The following is an 18178-nucleotide window of genomic DNA, read 5'->3' on the forward strand; positions in this document are numbered from 1 at the left end:
AAAGCCAAAGGTGTGTAGCACAGTTCGAATCTTTCCCATTCGGTTCTAATCAGCTCATGTTGTATACATGTGTTTGAGTGTAAGTGAACTAAAGACATATTTTTCTTTGTGTCCAGGATGACTACCAAGGCCCTCCAACGATGGTACCTCCATATTTTTCCTTTCTTCGGTATTTATTATGTATAATAATTGTTCATCAGTTCATGTGGAAAGGATTATAGTGCTAGTTTCGCACTTTGCTGAAATTGCATGTCCAAATAGTTCGATCTTTCTCCTTTTTTTGCTGCTGTTGAATGGCAGAGTTCAGAGATAGATTATAGAAGCACACGAACTTTCATGGAATATATATGGCGTGTAACATCCGACACTCCCGGACACATTTATTGGAGACTTGTCTAACTGTGTCAAGGGATTTCTTTTGTTAATTTAGTAATCATAACAAAGTATTACAAAAAAATCCTGCGTCCAATTTACGCACCTTTCACTTCCGCCAAATTTTAAAACATGAGTAACCAAAAGTAGACATGTTAAACACGTGTAATTGCAATTCATTTGTGGATTGAGACATTATTTCAATTCAACCCACCACGATTACTAGATATGCCTACCGTATTTATCGACCTTGTCCCATGATTTGTAGAGACTCGAGATGGTGGTTCGATCTGGGTTGTTTGTGATGTACCCGAATATTTACTCTATGATTTCTTCTGGGATGGTGAGACATTGTTGCTTTCAATTGGGAAGAAGATGATCGACCTGATTATGAGATACTTCATCTGGGTTTTGTTTAATTGTGATCGTTGGAAATGTTGAGCAAGATGTGGGATCCTAACCTGATCTGTTTATTATTTTATGTCACTGTGTCGTGTGGAAAAAAACCAATCCTAACTTGCTAAGTCCATGTTGACCAGATTCTGTATAAACTTCTACCGCTACTAGCTAGGAATTGGAGTCGCTTGCTCAATGAAATCGCCCACGAGACCAAATGGAGATGGGATTCCATTGTTAGTATCTTTGCGAATTCAAAGGCAAAGATGTGTACCATCTTTACCCTCTTTGATCTCAGCATAGACATCAGTTTTAGTAATTTGCTCAAAATGTTACTCCCTCCGTCCCAAATTAGATGTCAATTTTTGATATCTGTGCCAATTTCAATTACTTATATCTTTCAATATGGATCTCAAAATATATGCAATGTGGATCTTGTTTGATAGTTCTTGATTAGTTCTATTATATAAAGTTTTCAAACTCATGAAAAATATTATAAATTGAAAGATATAAGCGATGAAAAATGACACGAGTTTCAAAAATTGTCATCCATTTTGGGACGGAGGGAGTATCATTTACTACAGCTTTCCCTCTTTCGATTTCAATCAGCTTTCCCGCTTTTGTGGTTTCTTGCTCGCAAGCATGATAGCTAACCAGTCTAGGTACTACAAAACCCAATAATATTCACGTTCTTTCAGTTAGCATTCTATTATTCGGGGGTGTAAAAGCAGCTATCCAACACGGCTGCTATATTAACTCTACGCAACAACTAATATCACTCGTGCATGGCAGGTTAATCAAACTCAAACAATTTGTTTCCCTACGCCCAAACCCACCATACTCCTAGACTCTGCTGTCCAAATAAGGTCGACGTATACAAACAGCAAAGCTTATTATCAAGCAAAAGCAGAGCTAATGTTCAGCAGTAATACAACTCTATCCCTAATTCATGTTTGTTCCACCCAGAACTTATAAAAGGTTCCAATATTTATCATAGTTCTACTGAAGAATGAGACTAAGAGTTATTAAAGTACATACCTTTTGGATGCCTGTTAATCTTGCTTGACAACAAAAAGTAGGAACTATGCAGCTATAGCTACAACTTTTGTCTGGGAGCAAGAAAAGGATAACGGAAAGATTCAATCCATGGTCTTGTAGCAGTTCCTTTTTTTCCCCTCCCCTTTTTGCTTCTTTCAGATTTGTTCAGTGTACTACGATTTGCATTTATGCCAGAACAATAACCCAAGATACTATTGTACTTCTAATACACATCATTTTCTTCGGGCATTTATGGCATATCAATAGCTAAGATACTATGGAAAATCACATCAGTGGCTTCTCTTCTTAGATTTTCTCATAGGCTACAATTCCGTACACATTAGTCCATGTGTGCCACCCTGGTACCATTACTCATTGTTGGAAATTTATTATTTTAATATTAAATTTATGTACATTTTTTATACTAGAGTTTTACAAATCACGTGTATATCTGTGTGAGAGGCTCTTATCTTAGCAGGTGTTTAAATATGTAAGAGCAATCTAGAAGGATTAATCTAGAAGGATCAAGCATATCTTTCATCTTTATCCATATAAATCTAGATAATATCAAGATCATATCTAATTTGATTTGGTCATTAATGAAAAGATATGGTTTAGATTCATATCTATCCTATAAGATTTAGTCATTAATGAAAAGATTTAGTTTGGATTCTTTCTTGCCTATATAAGGCTTGCTTGGGAGGCTTTACATACATAAGAGGCAACCCTAGCCATAAAGCCATAAGCCAACTTCTCCTAAGTATTTTTCTCCATCTTTGTCCATCTTTATTCTCTAAACAAATAGCTTGTAAATTTAATATGAGAGTGAGAGTCTTGGGCTAAGTGTAAAGGTGTTTTTATTGTGGAGCTTTGGGTTCTCCTACTTGTGCAGAGTAGGTCCGAACCATACGATAAATTATCGGGCTGTTATATCCTGGAGGGGACAAGTCAGAGATTCTCTACTGCACTGGTTTGTTACCGTTAGAGGGCTTGAATCTCCTTAAAGAGAGCGAGATTTCCGCCACTCAGCCTGTTAATTTGTCCATTATAATTTTGTTCTTTGGTGTAAATTATTGTAATATCACCAACAATTTTAAGGAGATTCATAAATGGACCAAACAGCTGAGAAGCCCAATGAAAATATCGGAGATCTCAACAAGCCTTCCAAGTTCAAGGGAGCTCACTTCAAGCGATGGAAAGGCAAGGTGCTTTTCTATCTTAGTCTCCTCAAGGTGGCCTACATCCTAACTGAGAAGGATCCCAACAAAGTCTCCACTGATGGGATGACCGATGATGAAAAATATGCTCATCTTGAACTAGTTGAGCAGTACAATACAGATGAGTATAATTGTCGGTATTATCTTTTAAATTGCCTTGCAGATCAATTTTATGATTATTATGATACTACTTACTCCACTGCAAAGAAAATTTGGAAAGCCTTGCAGAGCAAATTTGATACTGAGGAGGCAGGTGCAAAGAAATATGCAGCTAGCCGTTTTTTTCGCTATCAAATGATAGATGGTAAATCTGTTGTGGAGCAAGGGCAAGACTTCCAAATGATTGTGGCGGAGGTTCGGTCTGAAGGCATCAAAATTGGGGACAATCTTGTGGTGGCAGGCATCATTGACAAATTACCACATTTGTGGAGGGAGTTCCAGAAATCAATGCGCCACAAGCAAAAGGAGACGTCCCTAGAGACTTTGATTACCAGCATCCGAGTGGAGGAGGAGGCTAGAGGCCAAGATGCACTTATGACTCACGAGGGTAATGGACATTCCACCACTAAGGTAAATTTAGTTTCCGCAAAAAATAACTTACCCAGAGGTCAGTTTCTAAAGAATGCTTATTTAAAGCCAAATAAGAAAAACTTTAAAAATAAGGGTAAATCTCGCGGTGAAATGCAAATGAGAAAAAATAATTGGAACCAAAGACCCCCTCACAAGCACAACAAACTGGTGGGAGCTTTGTCTGTGGCAAGAGTGGGCATATTGCTCGATTTTGCAAGTTTCGAAAAACGCAGAATGCTCCACAGGCTAATGTTGTCGAGGAGCCTTTTGTGGCTATGATTACAGACATATACATGGTTCAATGTGTGGAAGGGTGGTGGGCAAACTCTGGTGCCAACAGGCATGTCTACTATGATAAAAATTGGTTCAAAACTTATACTCCCTTTGCAGAAGAAAAAATTGTGATGCTTGGTGACTTTAGTACTACCAAGGTGCTTAGGAGTGGCGAGGTTGATTTGAAATTTACCTCTGGACGTGTGCTGACTCTGAAAGATGTGCTTTACACACCGTCCATGAGAAAGAATTTGATGTCATGTTATCTACTGAACAAATCTGGCTTTAAGCAGACTATGGAATCTGATCAGTTTGTAATTACTAAAAAAGGAGTGTTTGTGGGTAAGGGATATGCATGTGATGGAATGTTCAAACTAAATATTGAGAATAATAAACCAGCTACTGTTTCTGTTTACATGCTGTCTTCTTTAAATTTCTGGCATGCTAGACTATGTCATGTAAACAATAAATATGTAGGAATCATGAGTAACTTAGGATTAATTCCAAGACTGAAAAAAGATTTTGAAAAATGTGAAACATGCAGTAAAGCAAAAATCACAAGAAGGCCTCATAAAAGTGTTCAAAGAAATACCGAATTGTTAGAACTAATCCATACGGATTTATGTGAGTTTGAAGGAATTTTAACTCGTGGAGGAAATAGATATTTTATCACTTTTATTGATGACTATTCAAAATATACTTATGTATATTGTGTGAAACATAAAAGTGATGCTTTTGACAAATTTAAAGAATTCCTCCAAGAAGTTGAAAATCAATTCGGTAGAAAGATTAAAAGAATTAGAAGTGATAGAGGTCGTGAGTATGAATCCTTTGGATTTAATTCTTTTGCTCAGTCTTTGGGAATTATCCATGAAGTTACTCCACAGTATTCGCCTGAGTCTAATGGTGTGGCTGAAAGAAAAAATAGAACATTAATTGACTTGACCAATGCCATGCTTATTGAAGCAAGCGCTCCCTCAAATCTCTGGGGAGAAGTAGTTTTAACAGCTTGTCATGTGCTAAATAGAGTGCCACACAAAAAGACTAAAATTACACCTTTTGAGTTATGGAAAGGCCATAAGCCAAATTTGGGATACTTGAGAGTTTGGGGTTGTTTGGCTTTTGTGAGGCTAACAGACCCTAAAAGATCCAAACTGGGTGTTAGAGCTACCACTTGTGCTTTTCTTGGATATGCAAAAAACAGTACAGCCTATAAATTTTTTGATATGGAAAATAAAATTATTTTTGAATCAGGTGATGCAATTTTTCATGAAGAAAAATTCCCTTTTAAACTTAAAAATGGTGGGGGTCAAGAATCTAGAGAATTGGTTTTATCTGAGTCTAGTTCTTCAACTCCTAGGTTACAAAATCAAGAGAATTTTGAATTTGAACCTAGAAGGAGTAAAAGAGCTAGAGTTGAAAAAGATTTTGGCCCTGACTATCTTGTTTTTAATGTGGAGGATACTCCACTTAATTTACAAGAGGCTTTGACATCACTTGATGCTGTTTTTTTGGTAAGAGGCTGTTAATGATGAGATGGAATCACTAATGTCCAATAAAACTTGGAGATTAGTCGATTTACCACCGGGTTGTAAAACTATTGGGTGTAAATGGGTCCTACGTAAAAAGCTTAAACCGGATGGTTCTATTGATAAATATAAAGCAAGACTTGTTGCAAAAGATTTTAAGCAACAAGCTGATCTTGACTTTTTTGATACATTTTCTCCGGTTGCTAGAGTAGCATCCATTAGACTGTTAATTGCAGTTGCTGCAATTCATGATTTAAAAATTCATCAAGTGGATGTAAAAATAGCTTTTTTAAATGGGGACCTAGATGAGGAAATTTACATGGATCAACCCGAGGGCTTTGTGGAGCCCGGCCAAGAAAGCAAAGTGTGTAAGTTGACTAAATCCCTCTATGGCTTAAAGCAGGTGCCTAAACAATGGCATGAGAAAATTGATTCCTGCATGATTGAAAATGGTTATAAGATAAATGAGTGTGATAAGTGCATCTATTATAAATCTTGTGAAAATTCACATGTTATTGTTAGCCTATATGTGGATGATTTATTGATCTTTGGCTCTAATATACATATTATTAATGAGACTAAAAATACGCTTAGTAGCCATTTTGATATGAAAGATCTTGGTGAGGCTAACGTAATTTCGGGGATGAAAATTACAAAAACATGTAATGGTATTTTTCTCGATCAGTCGCATTATATTGAGAAAGTTCTGAAAAAATACCATTTTGATATTTGCAAGCATGTACTTACTCCTTTTGATCCTCATGTGCATTTATTTCCTGTTAAAAATGACAAGGATATTGTTGATCAAAAAGGATATGCTAGCATAATAGGGAGTTTACGTTATGCTACTGACTGTACTCGACCTGACATTGCTTATGCAGTAGGAGTACTGAGCAGGTTTACTAGCAAGCCGAGCAGAGAACACTAGCTAGCCATTGAGGGAATAATGAGATATTTATCTGGTACCAAAAATTATGGCTTGTTTTACAATATGTATCCTGCAGTACTTGAAGCTTATAGTGTTGCCGATTGGAATACTTTGTCAGGTGATTCACTCTCTACCACAGGATATATTTTTAATTTGGGTGGTGGTGCTATATGCTGGAAATCGAAAAAGCAATCTATTATTGCTAATTCTACTATGGAGGCTGAGCTAATAGCGTTAGCATCAGCAAGTGAGGAGGCTAATTGTCACGCCCCAAAATGAGAAGTGACCGGCCATGAACCACAAGACCAAAGCTCGTAGAACATGCAGCCTAAAAAGAAAATAAATTAAATGCCATAGCTTTGAATCACTTAGTAAATTTTATTTCAAAACAGTATCAGCCAAAAAGGTTCAGACAAAAGAATGGGGTACAAACATCCCATGAACCAAATAAAATTCAGTGATCCAACAGTAATAAAAGAATCCATTATCTGTCAAAAGTTTCAAATGCGGAAGCAATTAATAAAATAGAATGATGAAACACCCTAAGGAGGTCAACAAAAGAAAATCCCCGAGATGCCACCAGAGTCCTCCTAACTGCCCAACTTACCTGAAAAAGAAGTTGGAATAAATCCGTCAGCTGACGAGCTCAGTGAGTAGTAAAGCATGTATAATAATACAGTTCTAAAACATGGCTAAAAATAGATTATCACGTTAACATATTTTGGCATACGAAGTTGTACATCAAACCAACAAATAAGGCCATAAATCATTTACCAAATAGGTCTCAATGGTGATCACAAACCAATCTCCAACAAAATGGGGAACCACAATCAATATCGATAGAACCAAATGCCAGTGAATAAATGTCTCATAATTGGATCCAATATCAAAACTTAGAGTCACCACGAGTAGGCAGCCCGTGGAACTTTTCCCTAAGAATGATCCGGTCGATAACAACCGTTGAGCATTAGGGTCACTGGCCTAATCCGGTCTCTTCCCTATGGCCAGAGTCACCCGCACACAGAGGATTAATTTCCCTGGACTTTCAAAATATGTTCCCATCAATATCCACAAAGTTCTCACCAAAAGATTATTCAATCAACAAATGGTTTCACCAATCCGCATGCCAATTTCAAGAACCAAATAAAACAAATACATGTTCCCAATTTCAATCATTAATTTTCTAAAACAATAATTTAAGGGATACGGGAAAGTTCGCAAATACGTAACATGCTTAACCACTCACCTGGGTCCAAAAGTAGTACGATCGAACAACGCAAAATGAGGCTAACCTGAACAAAAATAGAATATACAAGTGACTAACTAATTGAATATAACACTGACAATACAAATTAGTAACACCTCTACTATTGAAATATCCCAACCCAACACGTACATTCCTAATTCCTAAACCACTAGTATAGCCTCCAAAAATCCACCCACGAACTCCAAGAGCAAAACCAGTTTTGTCCACACCTAAACTATATGTATATACCACACGTACGCACAACATTAAATCACAGCCCAATGTCATTTGATTCCTTCCAAGTGCCAAAACCCATCTGTTCTTTTCCAATACACATAATCCCTATGTTTGCATAAGGTAAAACTAGATTCTGGATGCACCAAATTAAATCACCACTTTACTTCACATGCACGCACGACCACATGATGTTTCCCACGCACACACCACCGTACAGGCAATAAATCAACTAAAAACTAGAGCCCAATTGAAAGATTGGAAGGCTTTGTGAAGCGGTAGATTAGAAAACGATGTAAAACTAATTACCTCAGAGAATCCAAAGAAGACCTCTACGAAACCCATGACTGCTGCTGTCGACTTCGACTGTTGCAACTTCTCTCCCTCAAAATAAACAACCCTAGTCTAATATAATGACTTTCACTGACCCACGTTCTCTTCGAATAAAAATTCTATTTCCTGGAAATATCTCCTGACAAGTAACTTTATAAAACTACCCACTAATTACGAACACCCACAATTATAGCCATCTAGTTAAACAAAATATCTAAAATTCTAATTGAGGTAAAAACTAAATTACTATGGTTAATTAAGCTCATACCCTTGTAGTTATAATAACGACAATTGTATCCATTGTGTACGCAAAAATAATTAATTAGGACCCCACCATAACACTCAATTAAATAATGGGCAAAATAATTAATAAAATAATTTAAAATTCTAGGCCGTAACACTAATTGGTTGAGAGATTTATTAAATGAAATCCCGTTTTGGGAAAAACCAATTCCTCCGGTGTTAATTCATTGTGATAGCACTGCTGCGATTGGTAGAGTACAAAACCGTTATTACAACGGTAAATCTAGACCTATCAGAAGAAAACACAGTACCGTGAGATCTTATTTGAGTAATGGCATCATAAATGTGACTAATGTAAGATCATGTGATAATCTGCAGATCCATTAACTAAGGCCTTGGCAAGAGAAAGAGTCTGGAATACATCGAGGGGGATGGGACTAAAGCCATTAAATTCATGAGCCACGTATGAGGATACCCAACCCAGGGACCAGAGATCCTGTAACTGGGTTCAATGGGAAGAACGAATCATATGGTGGTCGTTTGGAAATGCACTGAAGTTTTTGATTAAGTCCATCCTTATGGTGTGAGTGCATTTATCCTGTAATGTTGTGGAGGTTGAGTTTTTAAGAAACTCTTAATGAAATTCTGTAGCTCTTATGAGTGGGGTGTTAGAATTACAGGAGCACCCTTGACAGATTTCACCTATGTGAGCGGGGAAGTGGGGCCGCTTCCTATGAGAATTAGGCTTTGTTCTCAAAGACGCTTATGAAAATTGGGATTAGCACAAGGCCGTAATGTGCTGGCTATTAAAGCTCATGTCAATACTTGGACTATTATGTGTGGGCAGTATTTTTATTTCCCCTAAGTAGTCATAGTTCAAGTCGGAGACCACTATTGACTCTGGAGTAGAGATTACTGTTTTCACTAAGTGAAGGTTCAATGCAGAGCACACCTTCATGATGCATAATATCCCTCTTTGCCCAGGAGTCTCATTTAATATTAAAATAGGTGGGGGAATGTTGGAAATTTATTATTTTAATATTAAATTTATGTACATTTTCTGTACTAGAGTTTTACAAATCACATGTATATCTATGTGAGAGGCTCTTATCTTAGCGGGTGTTTAAATATGTAAGAGCAATCTAGAAGGATTAATCTAGAAGGATCAAGCATATCTTTCATCTTTATCCATATAAATCTAGATAATATCAAGATCATATCTAATTTGATTTGGTCATTAATGAAAAGATATGGTTTAGATTCATATCTATCCTATAAGATTTAGTCATTAATGAAAAGATTTAGTTTGGATTCTTTCTTGCCTATATAAGGCTTGCTTGGGAGGCTTTACATACATAAGAGGCAACCCTAGCCATAAAGCCATAAGCCAACTTCTCCTAAGTATTTTTCTCCATCTTTGTCCATCTTTATTCTCTAAACAAATAGCTTGTAAATTTAATATGAGAGTGAGAGTCTTGGGCTAAGTGTAAAGGTGTTTTTATTGTGGAGCTTTGGGTTCTCCTACTTGTGCAGAGTAGGTCCGAACCATACGATAAATTATCGGGCTGTTATATCCTGGAGGGGACAAGTCAGAGATTCTCTACTGCACTGGTTTGTTACCATTAGAGGGCTTGAATCTCCTTAAAGAGAGCGAGATTTCCACGACTCAGCCTGTTAATTTGTCCATTATAATTTTGTTCTTTGGTGTAAATTATTGTAATATCACCAACACTCATGAACTGTTTTGGCTAAAACTTGGATTTCTTAAACTGATTTTACCTGTATTCAGTGGTATAAAATTAATCAACCATTCTCTATGAATATAATTGAAATAACTTTAAAACTTTAAATAGGGCAAAGATGTTAATCACGCCACCACCTGTAAGTTTAGCACAACCCAAGGGCTCCGGTATAAGTAGGAGATTTCATTCACGATTCAATGACACATGGCAACCCATGGAAGTACACAAAGATTTTGGTGTAATAATGTATAGGATGCCATGGACATCACCATAAGATTTGGTACGTACACCCGAGCAATCAATGTAAGATTTCTTCCCATATTTGCTTAACATTCCCTCTAACAACCCATTGCAGCTCAGTTCCAATTATTCCCATGCCAGCTCATGTGCAGTAAAAATTCAACAAAGAATGGAGTAAGGGTAAAACGCAGAGAAAGAAATACAGAGCATTCCTGATCGCATCAACGGCAATTCATTATTAAGCTTGATGAAGAACACAAGAAGTTAGGACAGAGCAAACATCAATGAGCTGAGCTAGGAAAATTCAGAGCACACATCATCGCATCTGCACAAAACGATAACTCAATTTCCAGAGAATTATTTTCATTCCTTATCTAAGCAAAGAGATTTTTCGTGGATTCTCTCCACCCCTCTTGGACAGTCTTGAAAACAGAGCAACGTACAAGCTCTGAACCAAGAACAGAACAAGAATCAATGAACAAACTGTCGAAATTCAGAACACACCTCATCGAATCCACGCCAGATTATAAATTAGTTTTCAGTGAATTCTATTTAGTTCTGACCCAAGCAAACAGATTCCCTGTGGATTTTCTCCACCCAAAATAGAGCAAGTCAGGAGCTTTGAACTCAAAACAGAGCACGAATTAATGAACAAGCTGTCCAATTCAGATCCTGCAATTACTCTTCACAGCTATCCTGAACCAACAGATTCTGCTTTGGGAAGGCGAAACAAATCCACGAGCAACATTGCCAAATAACCCCTACGCACAAACTCAGAGCATAATCCAAAGCAAGGAAAAGAGGACATGGAAGAAAAACTTGAAAAGTCTGAAAACCCATTAAAGTAAAACAAAAATAACCATAATCTAGACACCCCAATACATGGGAGCCACCATTGCTTGGCAACCCTGAATAAAATGATCCAACCTCACAAACACGCCAGGGCATTCTGGATAATTCACTGGCTTCGTCGCTTACACTTATGGACGTTGTCAATCCTCCTTTAGGAAGCCAAGGAGGATATGTGTAAGTAGTTGTTCATCGGTTCATGTGGGAAGTTTCCAACTGAGAATGCATGCTTAGGATTTCTACTTTTGCCCTATGGAACAACAGCCTTATGGTTGTAATTCCTCTCTATCCTGAAATTGCACGTCGACATAAATCTTTATCATGTTTACGCTATTAATTCTGCTGTTAAAATTCGAAGGATTACTTCTAGAAGGGAGTTGTATCCCTATCGGATTACTCATACGTGTGTGATCCTTCCTTAGTATATGATACTCGGGATTGATTCTTTATATTTTTATGGATACACTTAGATATTTCAAGTTTCACATCAAAACTTTTTGAAATTGAGATTGAAATTTGTAGAGTACAAATGTATGGATAGAGAAAATAATAGTTCTTTGATATTTTGATTGCTTTATGTGGGAAAACAATTGTTAGTTAAGGACACTCCGTTAGTCTCTTATAGCTTTCTAGTTACCGAAGGAAATTAATTGGCACTAGCTTTGGATTGCGACTGCTCCTTCTCCAACGGGGGCGCCATTTAACAAATACTGCCTTGATTTCACAAATTAGGTAGCAGATTCAAGAGCCCAAAAACTGATAAATTTCTGATGGTGGCCATCGAAAAGTATGGCTTATTGTTTTTGAATATCCATCCCCATTAGTCATGCCATGTAAGTTTCCATCCACCCTATTTTTTGTGCTTATGTTTTCATCCTTTCAATATGTGAATTTTCTTTATTACCCTTTTACTATTATATAAGTATATATACACACACTTTTATTGTTTCCCTAAATTAAGGGGATTCAAATGAAAATCAAATTAGGCAATCAAGTGAGATATAATAGGAGTTCAAACTTTCAAACATTGAAATAATCAAATCCCCTAGATTTCTCTTTCCATTTTCTGCTATTCCCATTCCCATTTCACGATTCTTTATTTTATTTGCACCGTTTGCCATGCAATGTCCGTTTGAGCCGTGCATATTTATAATATTCATGGTGTATTAAGTCTTTCTTGTTTTACAACATTGCAATTATGATGGTTTTAACTTTCTTGGTAAAAAAATTATACCATTTACCATGAAATATATTTGTATGTTATTTCAAAAACATGAATACACCATGAAAGAAAAAAAAAAAAACATGAATAAAATGACCTTGTCGCCAGTGGCCAAAAAACATGATTCATGGCAAACGATGCAAATAATATGCCATGAAAATTAAAATGCCATACACCATGAAAACACATAAATAAACATAAAAAACATGAATACACCATGAAATCAAAAAAAAAAAAAAAATGCATGAATACAAATGACCTTCTTGCCGGTGGCCAAAAACCGTGATATTTTTTTTTGATCAATAAAAAGAATTTTATTAATCTCCGAACCAAAAGTCACAATCAAAAATCTACATCCCAACTATATGTTGGCACCTAGGCTAAGGACAATGATATGCCACGTACCCGCTACCTCCAAAGGAGAAGTGTTGGTAAGTAACCAACCCAGCAAAACCAGGCCTAAAGTTTCCAAAATTATTACACCAACAACAAAAACAACACTGAAACAGAATGGAATGGTAATGAACCATCATAACTCCACACCCAAGGATACTGGGCATCAGTAGCAGATTATTGGAGATGTTCCACCAAGCAACAAATGTAGATTTTCTTCATTAAGGTTCACCACACCAGTATTGCTCTTGATAAAACTCTCTTCCAAGAAGCAGAGCTTGGCCAAAGTAATTGAATGGAATCCCTTTCACGAGACTAGAATGTGAATTTGCACGTTTGAGCATATCATACTCCAAACTGGAGCTTCCAATTCGACTTCAGGGTACGCATGATCTGAACTTCTCATTGAGAGCCACTATCTTCAGAGAGCTGTATCTTTTTGAATCCATTGTGCAAACATAGTATTATTTAAAGGCAAAAGTTAAAGGCCGGAAAACGTGATTCATGGCAAATGATACAAATAATATATCATGAAAAGTAAAATGCCATAACCATGTAAACACATAAATAAACATAAAGAAATAATAAACCATGAAATAAAAAAAAAAAACATAAATACAAATGACCTCGCTGGTGGCCGGAAAAGGTATTTAGTCATATCGGAATACATGAAAACAAAAAACATGAATATGAATGACCAATACTTGCAACCAATCGAAAGATAATTGCACCGTGGGTGCCCAACTCGATCCGTGAGGCCTTCTTGTTGAAATCCGATCTATACGGCAAAGCTGGGAGTTTCGACGGCGACGGGCCGTTGTGTGGCTTGCCTGATTCGTTGGCTCCACCTATATTTTTAAAGGTCTGATCTAATAGCGATTGAAACTCCGACGTGGCAGCTGTTGATGGATGGTGGTGGTTGTTGGCGGAGGACGTCAGAGGACGAGTGGATCGATGCCCACCGGAGGACGTTGGAGGACTAGTGAATGGCGGCAGCTGTTTGTGGAGAGAGAGAGAGATGCTTTCTTATATAGAATCCCACTAGACTCTTAGGAATTTTCGTGATTGATGGCCTGATTTCACGCTAGGATTGATGACCGGATTTCACGCAAAGGACTGGAGGAGTTACGTTGTAGACCCTTTTTTCTGGACTCTCTATATATATATATGGTATAATAGAGGGCATTGCTGGTATTAAAAAATAAGGAGGATGGAAACATAATGGCCTAAAAACACACGAACGGAAACTTACAGATGGTGGGTGCTGAGGACTAATCTTTAAGAGACTATATGGATTGAGTGATTTCGGGAGAAAAGAAAGGGGACGGAGGGAGAACTCAATCTCTCCTCCATTTGGATGATCCACAAGGCAAGTGAGGGTGAGGAAGGGCGGGAGAAGAGAGCCCCCTCAATGCCTGTTTTTGTTTCTCGCCACTTTTGGTGCGATTCCACGAGAAAGGAGAAAGAGAGAGGCGAGTGGGACCGTGGGTGAGAGTAGATCTCACTCACTCAACTTCCAGCAGCGCGTGTGGGCTACGACGGCGTCTTTTCGTCGTCGGACTAGTGGTTGTGCGGTCGCCGAAGAAGAGAAAGGAGAGTTCCAGGCCGTCGGAGAAGAGAGAGGAGAGTTCCAAGTCGCTGGAGAAGAGACCAGTCGCCGGAGATGGGAGTGAGTTTGATTTCTCACATGTATTTGGATGGGTTGGTGAGAAACCACACCCCTTTCTTTTCTTCTTTCACTAATAAGGGAGACAAATCCCCTTTCTTTCCCTTTTTCACCTGGCAGCCAATGGGCCTGTAAGTTCCCCCTTATTCGTTGTAGGAAATTGCGTCAATGTTCTTGTTGTCGGCGGCAAATGAGAGTAGGTGGGCAAGAGAGATTCCCTCACACACAAAAAACATATTCTCATGAATCAAATTCAACCAACTTACAATTATTTTACACAACTCACACAAGTCTCACATCTCTCATTCACAGTTTCACACTCTCACATTTCACTCCACTGGTGGTGGGGGGAGACCCCCTCACGGGCTCCCACACTTTGCACACAATACAAATACACATATTTATGCACTACACAAATGACTCAAGTCCTCTCTTCTGCTCTCTTTTTTCGTGAATCATATTAATTTACTCTTTCAAACAAACAGAATCATAAGTTAACTATTGACTGAAATGACCAGTACTCAAAGAATTGAGCCAAAACAACAGTATTTTACTTAATTTCGTGACAGCCAACAATTTTTGGGAAAAAAAAGAGGACGTAATTAAGGAAAAGCAAATTTCGAGAGTGAAAAGCATGTGTTAACTGGATAGTGCACAAGTTTCTACCATGGCTGATTCTTTTGCGTCTTCTATCTCCATTAGAAGAGGAAAAGTAATTCCCAAAGAAAGAATGAAAGAATGGGAGAGTTTTGAGTGCCATATGAAATTTCTTTTGACGCCGTTTAATCTGTTTTGCCGCTAGGTATTGACACAATGCCGTTTACTGATAGCTATTAATCCCTGAAGTGCTCATCTTGTTCCGTTTTAGTGATCAGAAAAACGAAAAGAGTATTATTATTAACTTCAATATTGGAAGATTGCAAAGATAACGTTATATATATAGGAAACAAAGAAGCTGTTACGTACAAGGAAGTACTAATATACTAGGGATATTGTTGTTGATGAGATAACTACTAAACTAACACACAATCCAAATACTAGACAGCAAACAAGGCAAAAAACGGGACAGGGCCATAGTTTTAAATCGCGGTATCGGTCGCCGTCGCGGTATCGGTCGCGGTATATCGGTATCGGGACATATCGGTGATACGTCGCGGGAATCGGGTGTCGCGGTCGTGAATTTTTAAAAATCATCAGCAACATGTATAAAACTTGAAAAATATACTTTTGCCCCAAACATTGGCTTAAATTATCACATTTTAATTAATTTAAGACATGTAATAGCCCATTCTCTTCATGTGAAATATCCGATAATTTATCAAAACCCGCAAGTCAATAAGATTTTACAAATATGAGAAAAATGCAACATTATAAGTTTCGATATAATTGACATAAATAGCAAAAATAAGATAAAGACATTAAAATAAACATTGAAGTTTCAATAAGAAATTTTTTTTTTCCCGAACCGATACGTACCGGCCGTACCGGCCATACCGGTCCAAAAATTGGTTATATACCGATAGTATCGGGAACCGGCTGATTCGCCTGTGAATTTCAGTCTCACCGATATATCGGCCCATATCCGAACCGAAAGTCCAAAATACCGGTACGAACCGGCCGATACGTACCGTATCGGCCGATATTTAAAACTATGGACAGGGCTGGGGATTCAAAGCCTAAAAGAACAGGACACACGGCTACGTGCGGAATTTACAAATTTTTGTGGTGTTGTTTGTGTTAAGGAAATAGAATCCCACATTGCTTGGGAGTGGAATGGGTGATCACTTAATAACATCTGGGATCTCTCCACTCTGCCTTATCTATGGTGTGATAATCAGTCCGCAATTGCTTTGGCTGCCAATCCTATTTTTCATGCACGCACAAAACATGTCGAAGTTGATTACCATTTCATCCGTGAGAAGGTTCTCAGTAAACTGATCTCAATTCATCACATTGGTTATTCTGCTCAAGTAGCTGATATTTTTACTAAGACTTTGACTGTGGATAGATTTCATCTTTTAAAATCCAAACTCATGGTGGTTTCCACCCCATGAGTTTGCAGGGGAGTGTTAGCCAAAGCCACTAAAGATAAGGCAGTGTTTGTTCGCAACCAAGCTGCCAGCTCAGCATAACAGTTTTCAGTTTCGGCTTATTGTTTAGTTAGAAAAGAATCTTGATTAGTCAGCAGGATTAGATTTCTTGATTCGGTTAAGAGATGTAATTAGTAAAGGGCAGTTAGTATATAAGCCCTCTTGTAACCCGGGGTTCAGATTGAACAATTGAGTAATGAAAAGCTTTCTTCGTTTCTCTCTCTACATTCTTTCTTAGGGTTTACATCACATTGTGGTTTTCTATAGTTTGTAGTAAAAAAAGATGGCTCAATGTAAAAAAAAAGACGCCTCTAAGCTATGAAATTTTGTGTGTTGTTTACGAAATTTATATACGAATTTTTTAGTTGTGAATTTTTGTGGAGTTTGCTACAGATTTTTGTGGTTTGTTAGAATATCAACAATGGAATAAACAAATGTGAATAATCAAAATATGCACATCAGATTTTAATTATCCATTTAGAGATTGCTAAAGTTAGCAATACCAAATCTCACATTGGTTATTTTTTGTCCATAGTCAAAACCAATGGGCTCTCCAAACTTTTTCCCTTTATTTTACGCATGTTTTTTGGAAAAGCGGTTCTTGAAGGGAAAGAAAACAGTTTTTCGAAACAAAAAACACACACTTTGTTCACTTAAAAATTGTAAATACAATTTTGAGAAATTTTGAAAGAATTGTATTTACGCGAATAGTTCTGAAATTTCAAAAACAATTTTTTGAAAAACACAATTTATTTACTTACAGTTTTTAAAATTTTTGAAAAATTTGTTTTTTTTTAAAAAAAATCTGAAAATTAAAGTTTTTTAAAATTATTTTTTGAAAATATTGTTGAGAGAGAAATGGAAGAGAGAAGGTTTTTGAGTAATGTTGATGTACTTGATTGAGAAATAAAATTTGGTTATTGGGAAAAATTTGCTAGTTTTGATTATTCAAAAGCCAAAATTTGATGAGTTGCTAAGAGGTTGCTAAATTTGGTTATTCCAATGTAAGCACTTTTTTGAGCAAACTTTGCTAACCTTAGCAACATTTTAGTTTTGCTTATTCCACTGCTCTTAGGTAGGGATGTTTACCCTAGCCAGATCGATTAGACACGGATCCGGATCCTCTATGAGGATCTCTCTGCGAGGATCGTGTGAGGATTTTCATCCAGACCATTCATTCCAGTAATCAATGGTCCAGTCGTGTTTGTATTTTTGACCAGTAGTAATAATTAATTTTTTCGAGACGGCTAAGGAATGCATCAGATACTTGCAGCCAGTTGCAGTACTCCTCACACATCCAAACACCTCTAACTGTGATTCAATAATACCTTCTTAATTTTATATCATTCGAAGTAGTGCACCCATTGTGCAGCCCTCCCTTCACTTTGACTCCTCAATTATCACTGATAAACACATAAAAGTGTATATTTTATTCCTAATTTTCATTTTGTTGGGACCATTTGCTGTTTTTATTAATTTATTCTTATTTAATTTTCTTTTACAAAGACTCCATGGGGCTATAAGCGTGGGAACATTTCTCCAATTTCCATCCAATCTTTAGACCAAAGCACGTTGAGTCTTTCTTTATGGAAGGAGG

The sequence above is a fragment of the Rhododendron vialii genome, chromosome 11a (genome assembly GCF_030253575.1).
Source record: "Rhododendron vialii isolate Sample 1 chromosome 11a, ASM3025357v1".
Taxonomy (NCBI): domain Eukaryota; kingdom Viridiplantae; phylum Streptophyta; class Magnoliopsida; order Ericales; family Ericaceae; genus Rhododendron; species Rhododendron vialii.